Below are 24,620 nucleotides of genomic sequence, written 5' to 3' on the forward strand. Positions count from 1 at the left end.
AAAGAGGAGTCTATGCTGAGGGTCCACACTGATGCCCATGAGCCTGACACAGCCCATCCCTCACCAGGAGCTTGATACAGGCCACAACTAGAAAATCTGGATCCAACTTCAGGTCTGCAGCACTGAGAGTCCTTTTGAAGGAATGCAGCAAAGGATTTTTTTTTAAAGGATGTATAGTGACGTCCATGAGAAGGACTAGGTAGAAGGATGCTTCCGGACAGAACGACATAATCCCAATACTCAGCCCCTTTCCTCCTCTTATTGGCTGCCCTTCAATGTGCAGATGCTGCCGACAAATGATCAGTCATCAATGGTAGGCAGCCAGAATGCCATGTTAGAACATGCACTGGGGCAAATGTCATGAACTTGGGATTGAATTGCAAACAGGTTATGGGATCAGTGTGTTGCCCATCCAACACAGACACCTTTACGCCACTTTCTCCATTCCAGACGTGAATCTTACCATCATCATTGTCAATCATAATAAACTGAGAATCTGGAGTGAAGGAGGCTTCCAATGTGACGACTTTGCTGTTGTTATACCTCCCAAACAGTATGCATTACTGCTCCCTTACGTGCATCAATCAGGCGGATGAAACTGCCATTGGTAGATACAAGGCTGAGTTCACCATCATTGCTGAACTTTAAGCCCGTCCATTCACAGTGCCTATCATACTGCATTTTGAAGGTAGCAAATGGCCCCTTATCAAAGGAGCGAAGATCATAAAGCTTAACCATTTCAGAATTAACCCTTCTGGGTCAAAAGAACAAACAGGTTTTCCTTGAAGATGCATTAGGCCCTGACAGTTGGCAGACCGAAGATCCTGGAGTTGGAGGGTTTTATCCAGGGACCCAGAGATAAAAGTGTCATCTATTGGTGACATGGACAAGACTACCGCCCTCTCGTTGTGTCCAGGGAGGTACCAGATGTCTTCGTTGTCACGAAAGGTCAGGCGGCGGATTGTATCATCTACGTTGTTAGAAATATGCACTGCAGTGTTTGCTGCACGTGTGTATCTGATTAGGTCCACTCCATACTTCTTGGTGTACCGTGTTCTCTTTGGTTTGCCCTCCTGACACTCCTACAGGGCGGCGGAGTCACCCTCGCTGCTCGAGATGACCGTCTGGCCATTGGGGCTGAAGTCGAAGCAGTTGATCTTGTCCGAGTTCTTCCGGAACACCTTGGCCACGCGAAGTACCGCAGCACCATGCCGGTCAGGTTCAAGGCGCCGGGAGGAGCCAGGCGACAGAGGTCGCGGAGGGGGCGGGGAGCCGGAGGAAGCGGCAGCGGCGGGGGGGGGGGGGGGGGGGGGGGGGGGGGGGAGGTGGGGAAGGAGGAAGGTGGCCGCCAGGGCCGGGGGAGGTCAGGCTGAGGCAAAGTCCAAGGAGGGTCCAGGTGTCTGGTTCGCCGTCCCCCTCCTCGTCTCCTTCCTCGTGTCGTTATGTGAGATAATAATCCCCCCAAATGAAATAACAATCAAAGGTTTCTCAAGGTAAAGACAGGCTTTATTTGCAAGTCTCGCGGGAGAATTGGGCATCGCCCACTCCAGAGAAACCTGGGGTGGGGAGGCACGTTTCAGAAGGCAGTCAGTTTATATACCCCTTAAAGGGACCCCTCAAAAGCCCCATTACATAACAATTCTAAGAAGCCCCCAAAAGCCCCGCCTTCTGGACCTCCATCCCCATCCATGGGGTTGTTGGCCTCACATTCTTGAAACAAAGAAAGATTCTTAATCTAACACCTTAACCTCAAACGAACAGACGGCAGCTACAGGTGGTATTCACCCTATGAGTTTGCAGGATGTGGATCTATGTGGTGTATGTGCAAGTTTAAGCGGGAGGGAAAAGGGGGAGTTTAATTCTTAAACTTAAAGATATAGTTCAGGCATCATGGAAGCTAAATTAAGTATCCTCTTTCCCCAAATGGGAGACTTTCATTCATCTCACTCATCGTTGTCCCTGGGCCTGGGCTGTGACTCGTCTTCTCACGAACTCCTCGGGGCAAGCTGGGCTGTCCGGCTCATTGTGTCTGCCATTTTGGGGCAAGAGACAGAAGCAGGGGGCACGAGGGCCGCCAGCGCAGTGCACTGTGGGAATGGAATCAGGGAGGTGGGGGGCGCGCGGGGGGGGGGGGGGCGGGGAGGAGCGAGGTGGGAAAAGGTCTTAAGAAGTTTTTAAGGCACACTGAAAGAGTTTGGAGATCCATTTGCTTTATCTAAAAGCTCCACATGCAGAATAAAAATGTTTTTTTCATAGTATACATACATATAGTAATATACATATACATACACATAGATATGCATGTAGTATGTGCATGTACGGCATGTACATGTATACTATATATGTATATAGTATTGGTATGTGTATGCATATTTGTGTATGTATGTATAGTATCTGTGTGTGTGTGTGTGTGTATGTGTGTGTGTGTATATATATATATATATATAGTGTGTGTGTGTGCGGGTATGCCATCTATATACTAATAGAGTATGCATATGTGTATATATGTATGTATATGTATAGTATGCATATGTATATATACTATATATGTATGAATATATACTATATATACTATGAAATAATTGTTTTTATTCTGCATATGGAACTTTTAGATAAAGCAAATGGATCCCCAAACTGTTTCAGAGTACCTTAACTTAAATACATACATATATTATATACATATATGCACACTATATATATACTATACACACACACATATATATATACATACACACTATGTATATAGTATATATAATATGTGTATATGTACCGTGTATACATATGTATATATACTATATATGTGCTCTCTCTCTGTATTCAGCATATATATGTTTATAATTTCATTGGCATATACATATCCAATGAATAATTAGGGAGGTTTATGATTTCACTGGGGAGATGATAGTGTGTTTGTGTTTCTGTGTGGGTGTGTGTATTATATATATATGCAGGTGTGTATGTGTGTATCTCTCCCCAATGAAATTATAAGCTCCCTGTAAGTATTAGTTCATACTGTCTTTTGCCTTTTCCTACAGGCCTAGCATAGAACTGCTGCTGGCCACTGCAGCAGGTGCTTGATCAATGATCAATGACATATTAAGTCCATAACTGTTGAGTCAGTTGACATGGAAATAATCCTAGGTCTCAGTACATATGTAGTCAGTGCTTAATAAATGTTGTTGGAAGGATGCTTAGACATCATAGTCCAAACTTCCTCATTTTACAGATGGGGAAACTGAGGTCCAGAGAGTCTAGGTAACTTAACTAAGGTCAAATTGCTTGTGGGTAGCAGAATTGGCATTCAGATGTAGATCTAACTCAAATGCTTTTTCAACTACAGCACAGTTGCTTGAGACATAAAAGGCAGGCAGCTGAGCATGCTTCTGAAGTCATTGAAGGAATTTATTTCAGTTGCACTTTTGATCCCTAGGTGCTTAGAAGAATCCAACTACCTACAAAAAGGGATTAATGACCCATTTTTTCCTGGCCTCTCAATGTAAAAAATCTTGGACAGCAACCAATTTAATTTTAGACTACAAAAAGAGCCACATTATTTTCATTCCATTTGGTTTAATTATATTTATAAAATACCCCAAAGCTTTGGGGTATATTTAAGAATATAAAATACCATTACAAAGGTTGTACCATTTCTTAAGTGGTACCAGGAAAAAAATTAGAAAGGACTTCCTTTTTTTTTCCTTCCTGGTTATACTCATTCATGTATTCACCAGGGTTCTAGTAAGCGTCTACTATGTGGGCACAGCTAGGTGGCCCAGTGGATTGAGCACTGGCCCTGGAGTCAAGAGGACCTGAGTTCGAATTTGACCTCAAACACTAGTTTTGTGACCCTGGGCAAGTTACTTAACCCCAACTGCCGGAAAGAAAGAAGGAAAGAGGGAAAGAAAGGAAAGGAAAGGAAATAAGAAGTGTCCACTATGTGCGGGGGTGCTTTGCATTAAAAAAAAAATCAGTCCCTGCCCTCCAAATGCTTACCTTCTACTGGGGGAATAAACATGTACATGGAAAAAAAGATGCCAAAGACATATGAAATAGACAAGGCAATCTCCAGAGGAGATTATCCATTGGAGGCAATGGAATAATCTTCCTTTAGGAGGTAACACTTGGGTTGAGCTTCGAAGCTCATTAGGGACTCCGTGAGGAGGAGATGAGAAAAGAGTACATTCCAGCAACGAAGGCGGGGGGGGGGGGCAGCCTGTGAAAAGGCATGAAAATGGTGAAGTGTCATTCACAAGGATCTATTAGGCTATTTAGGCTGGAATGTGGAGTGCAGGAAAGAAAGCAAGGTATCAAACTAGAAAGGCAGCCTGGAGCCAGGTTGTAAAGTCAAACAGAAGAGTTTGAGAGAAAAGGGACTCACCAGAGGAGGGGAGTAACATGAACAGACTTATGAAATGAACGAAAAGTCCCAGAGACAGAGTTTCTGAGTAATTAATAATCATTTTATTAATCAGGCTAGCAAATGATCAATAAATTGACTATCAGTAATTTTTCTTGGTAACCAGAGATGAACCATGGAGATCACCAAATACTGAAATATCTTTGGATAAGTTGGAAAGGTTCTAGCAAGAATCATGCAGGAGAAAAGGTGTGGTGAGATTATGATCAGCATTGGTGGAGGTAGCACCCATCTGCACTGATTAAACTAGAGGTCTACAAATGTGCCAAAGATTTATTCTGTTGACAAGTCGAACAATTTCATAAACACCAATGAATTTCTTTTCATCTTCAAAAAGTTGCGTTTCTTTTTCCTGAAAATGTAAAAGATTAGGAACAATTCTAGCAATGTTCTGCTGCCTCTTTGGGAATTCTTGTGGGTTTTGTACTAAATTGACACAGGTTTGTGTAGATCAGTGGAATCAAGGTTAAATAGAAATGGGGACCACTAAAAAGCACATAAATATCCATGTGGAATACATATTGATTTAGAAAATTATATCTTAACATTATCTATGTTCAACTGTATTTTTATTATTTTGTTAAATATTTCCCAATTACATATAGTTATCGGTAACATCTCTGGGTGTGTTGCTGGTGGTATGTCTGACACCTTTAACCATTTCAGCTTAAGTGAGAACAGGTAAGAATTAGTGAGGCATGAATTCTAGCCTCATCATTGTTGCTGTTTAGTCATTTTCAGCCATGTTAGACTCTTTGGGCCAGCACTCTTACCTATCTCCACTGTGCCACCTAGCTGTCTTCTAGCCACATCCTGTGAGCCTAAAAGTACATTCAACAAAGCAGTGAGAATTCTTTGATCACCTTTGTCTGTTCTTTTCTTAATGTTAGGTTTTACCAATCGGTTAGAATAATACAGTGGGTCCTGAATTCTTCATGAGTCATTTGAAGGCAAAAAGAAGGCAAATCTTTTCCATTAAGAGTTACTGGCAGCCTGTTGAGAAGAACTTGGTCTCCTAGTGGTCATTGTGCAAACTTTTGTACTTGGGCAGTTTTTCCATGACCAGCTAGGAGCAAACTAAAGTTCTTCTCCAGTTTATAGTTGAAGGCTGGCTACATCATGTTGATGTCATGGTCCTGTGGCAAGAAGCGAAAAAAGAAAAAGAAAGACCCCAGGCGAGGGTCCAACTGAGAAAGTTACATCCTGTCCTCCATCTCAATTATGGCTGTAATGTCATAATCAAAGTTGCCTGGTAGAACAAAGAGCTGATAGGAAATCTTGAGCAATCCTAAAGTTAGAGTGACCACAATGACATGATTACTACTGAGTTTGTTTATGAGTGGAAAGAAGGCAGCCATGTTGGAAGCCATTTGGAAGATGGTTTTAATATCCTGAGAGTTATGAAGAAATAGTTGGAGAGAAATGCTACTATTCTGGGGGCGTAGAACTATTATTTGTTCAAATGAACCACAATTCTCAGAGAGAACCAAATATTCTCAGAAAATGGAAATGCCCGTGTCCTTCAATGGGCTATTCAACTCCTTGGAAATGAAAGAAATACAACTCAATGTGTTGCCTGTTCTACCATAGGAGGACTGGTTGTTGAAAAGGAACTATGATACGCTGACATGCCTAACAGAGATAAATAAACACTATGGTAATTTTGGCCAGGGAAAGCTATGTTCTCACAATCAAGCAGAAGCAATAAGAAAGAAATCTCTTTTCATACCACCATTGAAAAATATCACATAAAGGTGGGAGGTAGGGGTAGAAGAGGTGGGACTAGGTATGGAAAATACCCTACTGTTGTTGCGCATTCATTTTTCAGTTGTGTTCCCATTTGGGGTTTTCTTGGCAAATATCCTGGAGTAGTTTGCCATTTCTTCTCCAGTTCATTTTTCAGATGAGAAAACTGAGGTAAGCAGGGTTAAGTGAATTGCCCAGGGTCACATAGCTAGTAAATGTCTGAGGCTGAATTTGAACTCATGAAGATGATTCTTCCTAACTCCAGGCGCAGTGCTTTATCAGTTGCACCACTTAGCTGCCCCTGATACTCCACTAAATGAAGCTGAATATTCTTTTAAAATTGGACCTTTTAGATTTAAGGACAGTGATAAAACTGAAAAAAAAAATAGAACCTGGAAAAACTTTCAATCACCAGAAACAGATGTGAATGTTTGAATGACAAGAGCTCCTTGCTCTGGCTGGCTTGCCTGATCATCTGGCAAGGCTGAAAGGTTAGCAAACTTTCCTAGCATGGTGAGAGTTCTTCCTTTAGCTGTTCCTAATGGAGGCAAGGATTTTGATCAAACCTTTTGTTTATCCCTTAACATGTTTTTTTGGAGGCTGTGTGATTTCTCATAGGTTACTTCAGTCTATTTCCTCATCCCATTTCTTCTCCCTCTGACTTACTGATGGTCCATTTGCCATTTCTACCCACTTCTTGCTCCTAGGTTTGGATGGGTGAGTACCAGAGGGTCATACCACACTGAGGAACACAATAGAATTTCCTTATCTCCTCCCAGCTGAACGTGCCCATACCAAATTGTTTGCATTTATGTGTGCCCCACAGCCATTTCTGGGACCCCATTGAACACAAATTCCTACATGTGGTCCTGTGTGGGAGGAAGAATTCTTTCCCTTCTTTGATTAATACTGAACATGAAGCTGGGCTTTGCCAACTCTTTGAGCTAAACTCTCAGCCACTCCTGGTTTCCCTTTCAGTGGAAGGAACGATGATTTTCTTGGTCTGCTTCACAGTCAATTGTATTAAATGTCAAGAATAGTATGCAAATGTGTAAAGTCTGTGTTTTATTTTGTTTTATATAGGCTAAGATGGCTATACAGTAATCTACCTGTTTTGAATGAAAAGGAAAATTGCTTCAGGAAGGACCGTGCTATAGTGGCTAGTGTTCTGGACTTGGAATCAAAGAAACCTGGCTTCAAATTCTGTTTCTGACACTTACTGCCTGTGTAACCTTGGGTTAGTAATTTAACTTGGATAAGTTATTTAACCTCATGAACCTCAATTTTCTTATCTGTAAAATGGGGATAATAACAGCTATAATATCCACAACCCAGAGTTGTTGTGGCCAAATGGATTTGTGGTAAGGGTCAAATGATGCAATCCTTATGAGATGTTTTGTAAACTTTAAAGTAGCATATAAACATCTATGCTTATCCTCATTGGTAACCCATAAGACACCATCAAATAGATAAAAATAGGTGCATGAAACTAACTTGTGTTTCAAAGACTAATAAAAATTAGTAAGAATTAGATATGGGAAAAGTCACTCAAATTTTTCCAGGCTGCCTAATTTCCTTAAACTTTTCCCACACTGATCATTAGAATCTTCTTGTAATTAAGCAAGCATTTATTGAACACTTACTGTGTGTAAGGGGTAAGATGCCACTATAGGCATAATGGAATATACAAATAATAATAATAGCTTGTGTTTATGTAGTGCTTTGAAAAGAACTTCATCTGTGTTTGGGGGATGGAGCCAAGATGGCGGAGTGAAAGCAGCGACTCACCAGAGCTCTCCCATAAATTCCTTCAGGTACCTCTAAGAAGTGAATTTGAACAAATTTTGAGGTGGCAGAATCCACTGGGAGACAGTGTGGCAGATTTCCAGCCCAGGATCTGTTGCATCCAGCTGGGCGATCATGGGGTACATGGGCTGTACCAGCTCAGACTTGGCCATGGCAGAGCAGGAATGGACCCTGGAGAACTCAATCACTGGCAGCAATAATGATTTCCAAACCTCTCAGTATAGGACAGGGGTCTCTCAGAACTGGGAGAGAGAGAAGGGCAGGGCCTATGGCAGTGGCACCAGCTACTTCTGGGGATATCAGCCCACAGACTAAATGTACAAAAGTCATCTACTTGAACTTCTGGGAGCCATATGATGGCAGAGTAAACCATAAGTCCTCTCACAACCCTTCCCCCTGTCCTTGAAAAACCTAGAGAATATTGCCCCAGGAAAAATCCTGGAATAGTGGAACCTAGGAGTACAACAGTCTTTTATCTTGGGAGGCTAGAAAGATGGAAGGGAAGGGTCCCTCTTGCTATGGCTAAAGGGGTCCAGTGCAGGACCAGAGGTGTTTCATCAAGCCCAACCTCAGCAGACCAGCAGGAGATCTAAAGCCCCAGGGGCTGGAGTCAGCAAGAGCCAACACCAGGAACCCAGGCATGCCTCCACACAGCCAGGGGAATCAGCAGACACCAGTGCAGGCATCCACCAGCAGCTGAGCCTATCCAGACCTAGGGGTGGAGGTGACCTCCAGTGGTCAAACCACCCCCTCCCTGACACCTCATGCTGCAAGCTTCAGTGTAATCCTGGGGAAACTCAGAAAGACCTGGCCTCAGCACACAACATCCAGCTCCAGCTCAGGACCAGGTAAGCAGCAGCATTATATAACTTCTAGGTGACAGAACCAGAAGCTACAGCACACAAAGCCAGTAACCAGGCCCCTAGTGCCCAACACAAGAGGCATGAGACAGAGCCCCCTGTACCCCAGAAGCAGAGATCCAATTTAAAAGGCAGGAAAAAGGCAACCACCATGGATAAGATGAATAAGAAGCAAACTAGAAAAGTAAAGACCATAGAATCTTACTACAGGAACAGGGAAGATCAAAATATGAATTCAGAAGAGGACAGCATTGACACTATATCTGCAACTGAAACCTCAACAGGGAATATGAACTAGTCTCAAGCCCAAATAGAATTCTTGGAAGAGCTCAAGAAGGAATTTAAAAGCAAAATTAGAGAGATAGAAGAAAAATTGACCAATGATTTTAAAAAATGCAATTGACAGAATGAAAAAAAAATCACTGAAGAGAACAACTCCTTAAGAAGTAAAATTGGCCAAATAGATAAGGAGGTACAAAGCCTATCTGGAGAAAATAACTTCTTGAAAGGAAAAATTGGCCAAATGGAAAAGGAGGTGCAAAAGCTACCTGAAAAAAATAATTCATCAAAAATTAGAATTGGGCAAGTAGAAGCTAATGACTATATGAGGCATTAAGAATCAGCTAAACAAAATCTAAAGAATGAAAAAAAAAGAAGAAAATGTAAAATATCTCATTGGAAAAACAATTGACCTTGAAAATAGATCCAGGAGAGAAAATCTAAGAATTATTGGTCTACCAGAAAGCCATGATGAAAAAAAGAGCCTGGACAGTATCTTCCAAGAAATCATCAAGGAAAACTGGCATGAGGTCCTAGAACCAGAGAGAAAAATAGTCATTGAGATAATCCACTGATCACCTCCTGAAAGAGATCCCAAATTGAAGACACCAAGGAATATTGTAGTCAAATTCCAGGATTATCAGGTCAAGGTGAAAATACTGCAAGCAGTCAAAAAAAGTGCCAATTCAAATATCAAGGAACTACAGTCAGGGTCACATAGGATCTTGTAGCTTCTACATTAAAAAATCGGAGGGATTGGAATATGATATTCTGTAAGGCAAAGGAGCTTGGACTACAGCTAAGGATCAACTACCCAGCAAGATGGAGCATAATATTTCAGACAAGGAGATGGACATTCAATGAAATAAGGAATTTTCAGACCTTCCTGATGAAAAGACCAGTGCTCAATGGAAAATTTGATCTTCAAATACAAGACTCAAGAGATGCATAAAAAGGTAAACAGGAAAAAATATAAAAAAGCTCATTATTCAATAAGGACAAACCGTTTACATTCCCATATGGGAGGATGATATTTGTTAATCTTCAAAATTGTATATTTATTACAATATTTAAAACGGATATACATAGATAAAGGGTATGGGTATAAGTTAACTGATGTGATAACAAAAAACCTAACTAAGGGGTGCAAAGGGATTGTAATGGGAGGAGAGGAAAGGAGGAGGCAGAAAAGAGTAAATTACATCACATGAAAAGGCACAAAAAGGCACAAAAACATATTATAGTAGAGGGAAAGAAGGGAGGGAGATGAGCATTGTTTCAGCTTTACTCATCAGATTTGATTCAAGGAGGAAATAACATACTCTATTAAGTATAGAACTCTAACTTGCCCTACAGGTAGGAGGAGGGGAAAGGGGAAAGAAAAAGTGTGGGTGGTTAGAAGGGAGGGAAGAAGTAGTAAGGGAAAAGGGAAAGAAAAAAAAGGGGGACTGATAGAAGGGAGGGAAGATTGAGGGAGGTGGTGTGGTCAAAACCAAAACTATTTTGAGGAGGGGAAGGGAGAAAGGAGAAGTAAGAGCATAAATGGGTGGGAAATAGGATGGAGAGAAAGACTATCTGTAATCATAACTGTGAATGTGAATGGGATGAACTCTCCCATAAAATGGAGGCAGATAGCAGAATGGATTAAAAACCATAATCCTACAATATGTAGTTTACAAGAAACACAAGAAAAGGTAGATGTGATAGACCTCTGGAGAAAACTGAATGGGGATAGAAAGGAATATACCTTTTGCTCAGTGGTACATGGCACATATATAAAAATTGACCGTGTACTAGGGCATAAAAAACTCACAGTCCAGTGCAGAAAGGCAGACATAATCAGTGCATCCTTTTCAGATCAGATCATCATCATATCAGATGATATGATGATATACTTAGAGAATCCTAGAGAATCAAGTAAAAAACTACTTGGAATAATAAATAACTTTAGCAAAATTGCAGTATATAAAATAAAGCCACATAAATACTTGGCATTCTTATATATTCCTAATGAAGCCCAACAGCAAGAGATAGAAAGAGAAATTCCATTTAGAGTTACTGTAGACATTATAAATATTTGGGAGTCTACGTGCCAAAACAAACCCAGGGCCTATATGAACACAATTACAAAACACTTTTCACACAAATAAAGTCAGATCTAAATAACTGCAAAAACATCAGTTGCTCATGGTTAGGCTATACTAGTATAATAAAAATAACAATCTTACCTAAATTAATTTACTTATTTATTTCCATACTAAACTACCAAAAATTATTTTATAGAGCTAGAAAAAATAATAATAAAATTTATCTGGAAGAACAAAAGGTCCAGAATATCAAGGGAATTAATGAAAAGAAATGCTAGGGAAGGTGGCCTAGCCATACCAGATCTTAAACTATATTATAAAGCAGCTGTCATCAAAACTACTTGGTACTGGCTAAGAAATGGAGTGGTGGATCAGTGGAATACGTTACGTAACACAGTAGTCAATGACTATAGTCATACTGTTTGATAAACCTAAAAACTCCAGCTTCTGGGATAGGAACTCACTATTTGAAAAAAAACTGCTGGGAAAACTAGAAAATAGTGTGGCAGAAACCAGACATAGACCAATATCTTATATCATATACCAAAATAAAGTCAAAATGGATACATGATTTAGGAATAAAGGCTAAATACTTTAAGCAATTTGGGAGAGCAAGGAATAGTTTACCTGTCAGATTTATGGGAAAGGGAAGAATTCATGACTCAATAGGAGATAGCATTAGGAAATGCAAAATGGATAATTTTGACTACATTAAATTAGAATGTTTTTGTACAAACAAAGCCAGTACAACCAAGATTAGGAGGGAAGCAGAAAATTTGGAAAGAATTTTTACAACTAGTGTCTCTGATAAAGGCCTCATTTCTAAAATATACAGAGAACTGAGTCAAATTTATAAGAATACAAGTCATTTCCCAGTTGATAAGTGGTCAAAGGATGTGAACAGGCAGTTTTCAGAGGAAGAAATTAAAGATATCTATAGTCATATGAAAAAATGCTCTAAATCACTATTGATTAGAGAAATGCAAATCAAAATACCACATCTCACCTGTCAGATTGACTAACATGACAAAACAGGAAAATTATAAATGCTGGAGAAGATGTGGGAAAATTGGAACACCAATGCATTGTTGGTGAAGTTGTCAACTGATCCAACCATTCTGGAGAGCAATTTGGAACTATGCCCGAAGGGCTATAAAATGTGCATACCCTTTGATACTTCTAGGACTGTATCCCAAAGAGATCATACACATGGGAAAAGGATCCATATGTACAAAAATGTTTATAGCAGCTCTTTTTGTGGTGGCAAAGAATTGGAAATCAAGGGGATGCCCATCAACTGGGGAATGGCTTAACAAGTTGTGGTATATGAAGATAATGGAATAGTATTGTGCTATAAGAAATGAAGAGCAGATGGACTTTGGAATAACCTGGAAAGACTTATATGAACTGATGCTGAGTGAAGTGAAGCAGGACCAGGAGAACACTGTACACAATTAGACACATTGCATCTATGATGACTGACTTTGATAGGCCTGGCTCCTCTCAGCAATGCAAGGTTCTAAGACAACTCCAAAAGACTCATGCTGGAAAAAACTATATCCAGAGAAAGAATTGCCAAGTCCAAGTCCAAGATTGCAGATTGAAGCAAACTATTTGCTCTTTCTCTCTTTTTGGTTTCTGTTTTCTTTCTTCTTTCTTGTGGTTTATTCCATTGGTTATAGTTCTTCTTTACAACTTGACTATTGGGAAAATATGTTTAGTGTGAAGGTATATGTAAAACCTATATTGGATTGCATGCCATCTTGTGTGGGGAAGGGGGAGGAGAGGGAGGGAGACTGAATATTGTAAACTAAAAATAAATAAATTTAAAAGAAAAAAAAGAAAAGAGCCTCACAAATATTACCTCATTTGACCCTCACGATAACTTTGGGAGGTAGTTGCTATTATTACTTGCATTTTGCAGATGAGGAAACTGAGATAGAAGTTAAGTGACGAGCCCAGTTTCACAAAGCTAAGTGTCTGAGGCAGAATTTGAACTCAGGTCTTCCTGAATCTAGGTCCAACAAAATCACTGTGCTACCTAACTGCATCTCAAAGACCATTATATTCCAAGAAACTTTAGAGATCATTTAGTCCTTAAGCCCTCCCCACCTCTACTTTTATAGCTGGAAAAACTGAGGCATCTAATAATAAAATGACTTTCCAAGGTCACACAGCATGTAGCCAGAGCTAGGCACTTGACAATCAGTCCAGTGTACCATGCTGGCAAGCACACATGGTTTCTCTCCCTAGGTCATTTGCACTCTGATCAGGGGGGAAATATACACAAATACCTTGAATGCAAAATAGCATGTTGTAAATATTAAAAAAAGGAGAAAGACTGCAAGTAACAGAAGAAGGCAAGAGATCAAGGAAGGCTTCTTGGAAACATTGCCATTTAAGCTGAGTCTTTAAGAGAGGCTAAGATTTTAAGAGGTAGAGATCGGGTAGTTGTATTGAAAATGGATATTTGAGTAAAGGGCACAGATTGAACGGGAGTACAGAGACTGTTGAGTTAATGGTGTGATTTAGGAAAAGGGAGGTCCAGCTTGGCTGTAATAGAGGGTATCTGAAGGGCAATTGCACAAACAAAAATGTCTTTTCAGTGCTTTTCAACAATTCTTAGCATAAAATCATCTATAATTATAAGATTTGATGATTCTTTGATTTTTGTCTAGCTTTTATTTCTATTCTCAACCCCCTCCATCATCACAATATGCTTAGATGTCCAGGATCCTCCTGTGGTTTCCCCTACCCCAAGTAAAGAGTGCTGCCAGGAGAAGGGCTGACTTCTTCCCAATGGTGATTGCTGTCTGAGTCTCAAATCTGGTCTGTTCCTCTATCCCCATTCTCCTTTCTGTTTCTGTCCCCATAATGTCCCTCTCTTAGGCCTGTCTTCTCCCCCAACCTTTGAGGGTCTGCACATCTAACCTTTGCATTGCAGTTACCCCCTCCACAGTAACTGTTTTTGTCCAGGTAATAATATTCCCGGTTATTGCCCTGATTTCATGCTCTTTGCAAACTATAAAATGCTACGTAACTATAATTTATTATTTCCATGAGATAACACACGTAAATGTAATAATATATGTAAAGCACTTTGCATATCCTAAATAGGCATATAAATTTTAGCTATTATTACTACTGTTGCCTCCTCTTATTCATCCTCCTCCTCATCTTCCTCCTCCTCCTTACCCAATTGATTAACCACTAGGCACCCCTTCCTATCACTTATCTCATAAGAATCAAGTCCTCACTCACCCCTGACCAGAGAGAGGGCTCTGGCATTATGCCAGCTCTTTATGACTCTCAAAGAGCTGGCTACCCCATCCCCTTTTGGGGGTGGCAACACAATAATTATCTCAGTATAAGTGTGTGGTGTTAATTTATCATATGGACTTAAGGCTTATGGTGCCCCAACTCATGCAAGGGAAGGGGCAGTTCTCATTTCTTTCACAATTGCAGAAGAGGACATCATATAAACAGAGAACAGCTATATATAGAGTTCTTTACATATCCTTTAATCAATCAGTCAGTCAAAGATCAGCAATTTCAAAGAATCTCCTATATTGGTGAGTTAAGGTATGTCTACCCCTACCCCAAACATGTGAAGACTTCTCCCAGCAGAATGGGAGGATAAGAACAATTTGTTCCAAAGGCCACAAAGGCAGCTGAAGCAGGCACCAGGCATCTTGACTTTTGTCCTGCTACTAGACTTCAATGACTCTGGAAGAGGAAGTGAGGGGGACTTTGCACAACTTTGCCTCACTTAAATCTAAGAAGACTGGAAAGATAGTGGTAATAATAATTAATAATAATAGCATTAATATAATACCTGTTATGTGGCAAGCACTGTTCTAAGCCCTTTACAAACATTATCTCATTTTATTCTTACAAGAAATCTGGGAGGTTGGTATTACAGTTGGAGAAACTGAGGCAAACAGAAGTTAAATGACTTGTAGATTACACAGCTATTAAGTGTTTTAGGTACAATTTGAACTCAGCTCTTCCTGACTCCAGGCCCAGCACTCTATCCATTGCACCAGTGGCAAGACAAAAGTCAGGACCACTAGCGATGACCTGGGATACAGTGGATGACTTTGGCATCTTCATTGTCTTACCAAGCTCTAAGCATTCTACGGTGCCTACTTCAGTCACCTTCATGGCCATTGGAACAAATTGTTCTCACCCACCCATTCTACTGGTGAAAGTTTTCACATACTTAGGGCAGATATCCCCCCTAATTCGTGGGGGTGGGTCGGAAGGGAGACATAACCACTACCATAAGCACAGGAATGATTTACAGTAAGGTATTAATGGCTTAATGTTACTTTGGCTAGATACCACATTTGCATTTTAAGAGAAGCCTTCGATGCCTTAGCCCCCAAATATAAATTTTGGTCAGTGGCCTTTTGCTGAAGGACACCAATTATACCTACAGGAGGTAAAGGCTTGTGCTTTGGTAGCAAATCTCATTATCCTGATTTGGTTCTATTTTAGGATTGAAAGCATGGCTATAATGCCAGTTTTGATACCAATCAAATAGATTGTAAAGCCAATTTCAATGAAATCATTAAAGAAACACTTCTTGCCAAATTCTGTCCGTCTTTCAAGACCTAGCTGCCATCTTGCCCCTTCCCTGAAATCCTCTCTGAGGCTGATCTCACCTTTGGAACTACTGGGTTTTTTGCATTTTTTTTTAGTACCATTCATTTGGCAGGTCTGTCTCATCTTCCCAACAAGAATGATATTATTTGACCTGACTCATTTAGTTTACACTCACTGAGTGCATGTGTAAAAACACACACACACACACACACACACACACACACACACATGCACTCTATTGTTTTTTCTTGTAGAGTCTGTTCCATCCCATGATTTTACCTGCTTTTTTGTAGTGCATTCTAAGATGTGAATTTAGAGTTGGAAAGGAGCCTTTGAGGTCATCTAGTCCAGGGCTTCTTAAACTTTTTCCACTCAAGACCCCTTCAGCACTTCTTATACTGTGGGTTGTCCCTGCAAGGGGTCATGACTCACAGTTTAAGAAGGGCTGCTGAACCCTTTTTATTTTACAGACAAGGAAGCTAATACATAAATTTAAATCACTTGCCCAAGGTCATCCAGGTGGTTTAATAGAGCCGAGATTGGAAACTGAGTCATCTGACTCCAAAGCCAGCATTTTTTTTTTCACTACAACATGCTGCCTCTTAGATTAGCAGGACAAATTCAAATAAAAATGAAATAAATATTAGGAATTACTCAATGACAATCTGTGTGAAAGAGATCAACAGACAGAAAGTCTAAAGAATTCCTATTTGGCCCTGTGCTGTATATAATTTTTTTCGTAGTATTTCAGGTTTGGAAGTTCTTTTCTCAAATCCCTCAGAATTCTATCTCAATCTCAGTACACATGCTTTACAAATTTGGAGGAATGACTGTTGGTTTAGTCAATAATAATACAGTAAGCTCTTGTTCCTAATTCTAATTCATCCCTTCCACCTGCTTTTTTTTTAGGGGTCGTGGTGGTTGTGGTGGTAGGACTTTAAATAGCAAAATACAATAATTTTAAAAATTCTTGGACAGAAATGAGTTGATGTTTGTAATTTCTTCTCTACTGGTCAGCACATTCTAGGGTAAAGGGGTTGTTGCCAAACCCTTCTTTCCTTTTTTATTTTGTTTTGTTTTTGTTAATGGGGGAAAGTAGTCAACTGGATTTTCCTCTCTCCTACTAACCTGGTAACCATATGTTGCAATGTGAGATGTAATCAGTCATTAACCTTTTACAATCTATGAGTTGGCACAAGAGGATAAAATACAACCATCACAACCAAATGAAAACAACACAAGGAATTGTAGCCAAGTTGCCTGAAGTGATTTTGGCCAAGTAAAACACCGAGGCAATAGGTCTTTTCCTCTGCTGAAATCTCACCTTTGAATTTTAATCGGGACTTTACTCCTTCCCCATCCTTACTCTTGTTCTCTCTTTTGCTCTCATTCTCTTTCTTTCTATTCATTTTGTTTCCTCTTTCCATTTTTTATTCCTCCACTTTCTTGTCTGCCTCCTTCCTTCTTCTACCCTTTCTCTCTTCTCTCCCTTTTTCTCATTCCTTCTCTCCTCCTCTTTTCCTCCCTCCTCCTCTTTCTACTATCTCAGTTTCTGTTCATCTTATCTTTTCATCTGATATAAGTGGATAAAACTATAATTTATATGATTAAGTGAAATGTTTTAGGTTGTGAGGGTTTTGCTTGATAAGAAGCAATAATTTATGCCGTGATAGGATTTAAATCTGGAAGGGACCTGGAAGATCAGTCCAATGTTTGAATTTTACAAATTAAGAAACTGAAAGTTCCTGAGGTGATTTGACCATGTTCAAACTGGGAGTAAGTAGCAAAGTTAGGATTTGAATCTAAGTCCTTTGATTCTCAAACCAGGATTCTTGTATAGTGGGAAGGGAACCAGATTTACAGCCAGGAATATCTGACCTCAAATTCCTTCTCAAATACTTATAAGCTATGTGACCCTGGGCAATTCACAAATTCTCAGGTTTTTCATCTATTATATGAAGAGGTCGGCCCATGGCCTCTAGGGTCCTTTCTATCTCTAAAACTAAAATTTTATGATAATTTTCCCCAGTTCTTCCTGTTTATAGAGGTCTGGGCATTTTTTGATTGTAAACTTCAAACAGATACTGTATTTTTGTGAGGTAAGCTCACTGTGATGGATTACCTGAGACTCACCAAGTTGGCTAATATTTATATTTTTTGAGAGCTCCCATAAAATGCCCTTCATTTTTATGACATTTTATTTTTTTTTCTTGTGTAGGATATGTGAGTGTGCTGCTTATGTAGGTTAAATATGGACACATGGGTTGTCTAAATGTGGCTTACAGGGAGGTGTGAAATACCTCTGGACTTTTGCCCATTCTTCTCTAAGAGAGACTGCAATTTCTGCCTAGAGGAGAGCAAGAGATTGGAACTACTAGGCTGACAGCTATGCTCTCCTCAGGGAAGGTGTATTGGACTAGAATTATATCTATTCATGCCCCCTAAATGTTATTAGTCTCAGGAAAATGATTTTTAGGTTTGAGTTTACGTGGTTACTATTCCTTAAAGAGGAAGGAGTAAAACATATATATATGTATATATATATATATATATATACATATATATATATATATATACACACACACACATGCATATATATATACATATATACACATACATATTATATGTGTGTATGTGTATGTGAGTACACACACACATATATGTGTGTGTATATATATATATATGTATATATATATATATATACATATACACACACATACATACACACATATAGAAAGGCTTGGTTCCTTCCTGCCAAATTCTGCTTACACAAAAGACTATCAGAAATAGTGAATCACAAATAAATGCACTTATCCAATCAGATAGCAAATAGAAACTAGAGAAGTTATACACATTAGAAAACACAGACACACATAATACACATAGTGATTGAACTCTAATGCTGGAAGTGATACATCTCAGCTCAACCAAGAGAAAGCAGGTTCTTTATTTATACAACTATAAATTCCCCAAAATTGATAAAGAAGGAAGCTGGAAATCAGGGAAAGTTTGAGGCACTAGTTCCTCTACATTTCTTCTTCTTTCCAAGGTCTTTTCTCCTTCTGTCTGGATTTCTTCTAGAAGGGGATTGAAACCATAGGTGTGCTCTCTTAAAATAGAAAGCAAGAAGCAAAAAGAAGAAATCTTTTCTCCCAAATTCTCATACCAACTGCATCTCATCAGGCATGTAGTAAGGAACAATCATTATTTCCACTAATGAGAAAAGTCTTCTACAATTGCATGAGCCTTGAAGCCTAGGTTATATGGGTGTTAAAGTAATTTACATTTCATTTTCAGTGAGTCTGATTTGCAGCCTACCTTTCCTCCCTCCCTCACTTCCATCTCCCCTTCCTTCCTTCCTCCCTCACTTCCATCTCCCCTTCCTTCCTTCCTTCTTTTCCTTCCCTTTCTTTCCATCTTCAACTCTAAAAAGGAAAGAGGTTAGATTCCTATCCTAGACACTTGGGTCAGTTAAAGACTATAAATTGCTGGGTCACATCACTTTGGTAGACCTTTGGTCCCAGCCAACTAACCTAGTATAGAGACTAAAACAAGAGACTGGAAATGGGAAGATTTGGATTCCAGTATTTACTCTCCCTCTAATGTGTTATATGATCTTGGGCAAATGACTTGATCTCTATAAGGCTGTTTCTTCATCTATAAAATGCAGTTTTTTCAAACTATGACATTCTGTAATTCTGATAGAATTTCCTGGGATGTTGAGTCATCCAGAAGGATTCTGGAAATTATAAGATCTGTTTTAATGGCATGGTATCCTTAAGCATTATGGCATAGTAGATGTGAGGCTGAATTTGGAAGGAAGACCTGAGTTCAAGTCTTGTGTCTGACATGTACTGGCTGCTTGATCCTAGGCAATGACTTAACTTCTCAGTATAATTCTATAAGACTATAAATTGCAGAGAAGGTTTGGTAGAGGGAGTTTCCTCTTCTGAGAATTCTCTACATTAATGAAATCACAGATCCTGTCCCTATTCTTAAGGACAACTGGAGAATGGATAAAGAATAACTCCACCACAACTGAAGATTTATTTCCCCCCTCCCCCCACTTCCTGGCAGCATACACTATTTAATGCCATGAAACTTACATACACATGGAAAAGGGAAGGGGGAAAATATAAATTTTGCTTTGGATGAGCTATTTGAGCTAGAGCTAAATTTGAGTCAAAGCTTTGTCTGTGAATTTATAAACATGCAATTAAGTTTCTTAAAGTTATCTAAATCCAATTGCTTGCATTATAATTTGATGGTTAGAAACACTGCAGTTGTTTTTAGACTTTCATTATAACTACAGTAGCCACAGAGGGAACTAAACAATGTTTGTTTATTTGTGAAACAAATTATGCCCCTCTGCCAACTTCACTGTGTAATTTGCATTGGGTGTGCATTCTGCAAAACAGTATATATTGGTCTGAGTGTCCCCTCCTCCCTTCCCTCATCCCCCCCCCCCTCCAAAAGCTGGGATGGAATGAGAAAACAAGGGAACAGTATTCATATTTGCATCTTCCTAAAAATCCTAACATTTCACAGCTGGAAGGACTTTGGAAACTATGGGATCTAACTTTCTTTTGGTAAGATGAACAAGCTTAGGCCCAGAAAGGTTTTATATGTAAAAGTATATTCATCGGTGGCAGAGGGGACCAGACCTTTGATTTCATCAGTGTAGAAAAATCCTGGTACGAAAATTTCCTCTACTGTTACAGATCTGCTAATGGTTTGTAACTTTTAGTCTTAAAGAGTTGCCTGGGGGGTACTGAGAGTTTAAGTGACTTGATCCTGGTCATAAAGCTGATATGTCAGAGAAAGGACTTGAAATCAGTCTTCTTGGCTCCAAAGTCAACCCTACATCTACTACATACATCAGGTACCCCTGCTCCTCATGTACAGAATTGAAAAAAATACATTACAGGTGACTATAATTTAAGAGTGAGAAAAAGAAGGTACCACAATAGCCAGTATTAAAAACAAGAAATTAAATTATAGCTTCAAAAATAAAACACAACTTCTTTTTCTATCCCAGATTTTAAAAAAGAGGATCTTTGAAAGAATGTGGTTAGAATGATTATAGCAGAATCTCCAGCTACTGTCAAGAGCTATTTCATGAAAAAGTCATTTCTCTTCACATATCTGTTTTTGGTAGGTGCACTTTATGAATAAACATTGTGATCATCATATAGAGTAATCATTTGAGAAATCTTTGAAATATATAATTTCCTACTTTCATTTTTGTATTTTTGTAGGTAAACTCATTATTGGGAGGCGTTTGTCTGCAGTTATCCTGATCGGTATCTGGTCCCTGGACCCAGATGGCTCTGGAGGAGAAAGTGAGGCTGGTGATTGTACACAGCCTTCCCTCACTTCCATCCAATTCACTTGCGATTCATGGCAACATCTTCCTGATGTAATGGTCCTCTTAGAGAACAAAGGACAAATGATATTACTGGGAAAACCTCATTGCTCTGAAGAACGAACTCATAAACCTTGATATTCTGCCTCGTTACTACCCTCTGTGCCTCTGGTTAGAGGGTGGGGTTGTGAACTCCAAATCCTTCACTTAAGGAGGGAGCTCAGCTTAGAACATCTTCTCATTCCTAGCCTGGCTGCTCTGCTTTGGGACTTTTCTGACTTACTGACCATGTCCCTGAGTTGGATACTTCACCCCTCTCCTCCCACCCTTCCCCACCCCACAAACCTTTTCAGCTTCCTTTTGTGTGTTGTCTTGCCACATTAGATTATAAGCTCCTTGAGGGCAGGGATTGTCTCTCTTTTTCCATCTCTGTATCCCCAGCGCTTAGCACAGTGTCTGGCACCTAGTAGGTGGTTAATAAATGTTTATTGACTGACCGACAAGATGTGGTTTTCTGAGTAAAAGTGCTGAGCAGCCAATGTCCTTTAACAGGGATAGTAATGGCATTTCATAGGCTGTTGTGGGGATCAAATGAAATGATATGTGCAAAGTACTCTCCAAATCTTAAAGCACTATATGAATAACAATATTTATTTTCCAGTCCAACCACTTCATTTTATGGATGCATCTGTCAAGCATTTCAACGTAATGGGGTTTGAAATACGCATGTGCACAAGGTAGTCAAAGCTTTATACCTATCTGGGCCCTATGCAGGAAATACTCTTTATGACCTTTTGAGCCACAGATATTAGAGAAGGCTAGAGATAATGCCTTCCAGCCTTTGCCAGCAGAGCAAACTTGATAAAAAGAAAATAAATGATTAGAAAACATTCTATGACTCTGACTGAATTTATACTTCCTGTGCCTGTATGATACCTAGAACTGTGGCACTTGGCAATGGCCTGGAACACTATTTTAGCAGGGAACAATATAATAAAGAGGGAAAGTCCTTTGTTGAATTCCTATACCAACTCTTGTCTATGTTAGATCCAAGCCTACAGAAAATCATGATATCTTTATGACATTTAGAAAATCAACATTAACAGATTTTTTAACTCTTCTATTAGATTCAGTTTAATTCTTAAACATTTCTTAAACACCTTCTATGCAGAACTGTGCTAGGTTAGTAGGGAGATATGGTCCCCACAACAATTATCCTAGAATTGTAATTGCAACTAAGTGTATAAAAGAAGTGCAAGAAAAAAACAACCAACCGTGTGAATGCCTAGGGTTATTACTATGATGGGAGAATTAAGAAAGTCTTTCTGATGGAATTTGTCTTGGCCATTGAGAGTGAACTGGAAGTCAGCAAGAAAATGTTTTGTATATGAGATAAGAGGAGGTAGAAAGGAGGGAAATAGGGATGGAGGGTAGTATAGGAGGTCATTTTAATCATATAGAATAGCATGTAAAATATATAACTTAGAGCAAGTCTTTTCACATTTCTGGGCTTGTTTTCTTCTTTCTGGTTCTGAAATATTTATTCTGTGATTCTTGTTCTGTGGGAAAAAAATTCATTTTATCCATTATGCTGAGTAAGAGGGCCCTTGAAAATATGAAATAGAGTACTATGGGAGTAAATGCCTGTCTTTTACGTCCAAAATATTCTGGGAGGAATAGCAATCTGGCACTCCATAGATGAACTAAACATTCTGATATCCCTCAAATATATACAAAATTTTTATTTCTGTGCATAATTGGGCAATAATTTGGTTGAATAATGTGTCTTTCATTTTAATTTGAATGCATATTTTATCTCATGAATAACATACAATCTAGTTTAAAAGTCTATTATAGAGCCAAGGTGGTGGAGAAAAGGCAGGGACTCCCCTGAGCTTTCCCCCAACCCCTTGAAATACTTTTAAATAATGCCTCAGGACAAATTCCAGAGTGGCAGAACCCACAAAAGGATGGAGTGAAACAGTTTTTCAGCCCAAGACAACTTGGAAGTTATGCAGAAAAGGCATGTTGCCCCAGGCTGAGAGTAGAGCTCCGTCCAGTAGAAGCCACACCAGCACAGACCAGGCCCTAGAAAACCAGGGGCAGACCTTGGGAGAGACTGGATCAGTGGTGGGAGTGGCTGCTTCTAGAGCTTTCAGCCCACAGCAGATTGGACACCTGGTTGGAAGGATATTGTAGGAGTCCCTTTGCTGGCACCAGGGGCAGGACTTTGTTGCATTACCCATACTTGGATCTGGATCACAGTCCCCCCAGGCCTCTGTCCCAGGGCAAGGAGGAGCAATCACACACCAGAACTTCCTAAAACAGGGGAACAGGGACCCTGGTCACAGCTAAAGGATGGCGAAAAGTGCTTCTGGTCACTCACAGACAGGTGCATAGTATAAGAGAGTAGTAAACAAACCTCTCCCTAGATTATACCACCTTGGAAGAACCAAAAACCTACAGATCCTCAGAATTACCTCTGGAAACAGCTGGACAAAAAGCCCTAAAGCTTGGGAAAGTGCCCCTTCCACCTGGGAAGGAGACGCCCACTGTAGCATAGAGTTAAAAGTCAAGAAATAGGCTGGAAAATGAGCAAACAGCAGAAAAAGATCCTGACTACAGGAAGTTACTATGGTGACAGGGAAGATCAAAACAGAAACTCAGAAGACAACAAAGTTAAAACTTCTATGTCCAAAGCCTCAAAGAAAAATATGAACTTGCCTCACGCCATGGAAGAGTGCAAAAAAGATTTTAAAATCAAATAAGAGAGATAGAGAAAAAATTGGGATGAGAGATGAGAGTGATGCAAGAAAATCATGAAAAAAAGGTCAACAGCTTGATAAAGGAGGCACAAAAAATCCTGAAGAAAATAACATCTTAAGAAACAGAATAGGCCAAATGGAAAAAGAGGTCCCAAAAATCCCCTGAAGAAAAGAACTTAAAAAGTAGAATTAGCCAAATGGAAATGGAAATACAAAACCTCACTGAAGAAAATAATTCCTTAAAAATTGGAATTGGGAAAGTGGAAACTATTGATTTTATGAGACATCAAAAAACCACAAAACAAAACCAAAAGAATGAAAAAATAGAAGACAATGTGAAATATCTCATTGGAAAAACAACTGACTTGGAAAATAGATCCAGGAGAGATAATTTTAAAATTGGACTACCTGAAAGCTATGATTGCAAAAGAGCCTAGACATCATCTTTCAACAAATTATCAAAGAAAGTTGCCCTGATATTCTAGAACCCTAGGGTAAAATAGAAATCAAAAAAATCCATCAATCACCTCCTGAAAAAGATCCCAAAATAAAAACTGCCAGGGATACTATAGCCAAGTTCCAGAGCTCCCAGGTCAAGTAGAAAATATTTCAAGCAGACAAAAAGAAACAATTCAAGTATCATGGAGCCACAGTCAGGATAACACAAAAATTTATCAGTTTCTACAT

The 24,620-nt window shown here is 39.5% G+C and overlaps 2 pseudogenes; one reads left to right on the plus strand and one right to left on the minus strand.

Annotated features, from left to right (window-relative positions):
* Positions 1-294: 294 nt before the first annotated feature.
* LOC118840500 lies at positions 295-1,261 on the minus strand (annotated as a pseudogene).
* Positions 1,262-1,890: 629 nt separating this feature from the next.
* LOC118840533 overlaps positions 1,891-24,620 on the plus strand; it is a 79,480-nt pseudogene continuing 56,750 nt past the window's right edge.

Source organism: Trichosurus vulpecula, chromosome 1 (genome assembly GCF_011100635.1).
Source record: "Trichosurus vulpecula isolate mTriVul1 chromosome 1, mTriVul1.pri, whole genome shotgun sequence".
In the NCBI taxonomy this organism is placed as follows: domain Eukaryota; kingdom Metazoa; phylum Chordata; class Mammalia; order Diprotodontia; family Phalangeridae; genus Trichosurus; species Trichosurus vulpecula.